At 41.6% G+C, this 1012-nt stretch overlaps 4 annotated features.

Moving 5' to 3' along the window:
* The first annotated feature begins 26 nt into the window (after nucleotides 1-26).
* Nucleotides 27-77: a sequence feature (A-rich).
* Nucleotides 78-128: 51 nt separating this feature from the next.
* Nucleotides 129-169: a microsatellite.
* A 246-nt stretch (nucleotides 170-415) lies between these two features.
* Nucleotides 416-459: a microsatellite.
* A 312-nt stretch (nucleotides 460-771) lies between these two features.
* Nucleotides 772-826: a microsatellite.
* The last annotated feature ends 186 nt before the right edge of the window (nucleotides 827-1012 follow it).

Below are 1012 nucleotides of genomic sequence, written 5' to 3' on the forward strand. Positions count from 1 at the left end.
CGACACCAAGTACGTTGGCAAACATCCAAATACCAAACAAAAACAAAAACAAAACAAAAAGCATACTCACAAACGAATGGTGGGCATCAAAGCCTACGCATATTTATATATAAATAAATACATGCATGCACAGAATACAACACAAATACACACACACACCCACACACACCAATAAAAAAAAGGAAGCGACCAAAGTATCAGATAAAAACAAACGAAAGGTGCGAAAAAAAACAAAACAAATACGGAATTCAACTGTAATAACTTAAAAAAAAAGCAATTAATCCAAAGAAAAACGAGAAGGATGGAATTGAGGAGGATAGGAAAGAAAAACGAGAATAGTAAAGCGAAGGGACAAAGATCCCCGCAACCACACAAGTATCAGTTCACGCAAGTGTCAACAGAGTAAGTGATCAACCACACACATACACACCTGCACATGCACATGCATCCACACAAACATGCCTTTCATGGATACACGTATACATACAAGAGGAGGAGCAGGAGGCAAAAGTAGATGCAGGAGTGGAAACCAGGCCCTCTTCAGGATCCCGCCACCTCTCACAGCCACATGTCCCCATGCTCCTTCTCACACTTCTCTTCTTCTTACTCCTACCTCAGTGCCAGTTTTTTTTGTTTCGATATTTTTTTTTTCGTCGTTTTGCCGCGTATGTGCCTAGTTGAATATTTCATTATTGCCTTCATTCACTAGAGGGAATTTGTTTACTGTTCGAGTCGTCCGTTTCATTTGCCTATAAACGCATTCGCTTGCTGTTTTTCGTTTTATTTTCGTTTTATTATTATTATTTTTTTGTACTGTGTTGTTTTTGTGTGCGCAATACTTCGCTCACGTTGCAGCCCCGCACGGTTCGTGTCTTTTTTTTTTTTTGCGGCTCGTGCTGTTGGGCGACGGACCGGTGGTGCCTTCAGCGCCCGCCACCACGAAGAGGCGGAGGAGGAGGAAGAAAGTAAAAAAGTAAAGAAAAAAAGACAGACAAAAGCGCGGCGGCGTCAA

Source organism: Trypanosoma conorhini, assembly GCF_003719485.1.
Source record: "Trypanosoma conorhini strain 025E chromosome Unknown Tco_14.4_contig_00844, whole genome shotgun sequence".
In the NCBI taxonomy this organism is placed as follows: Eukaryota; Euglenozoa; class Kinetoplastea; order Trypanosomatida; family Trypanosomatidae; genus Trypanosoma; species Trypanosoma conorhini.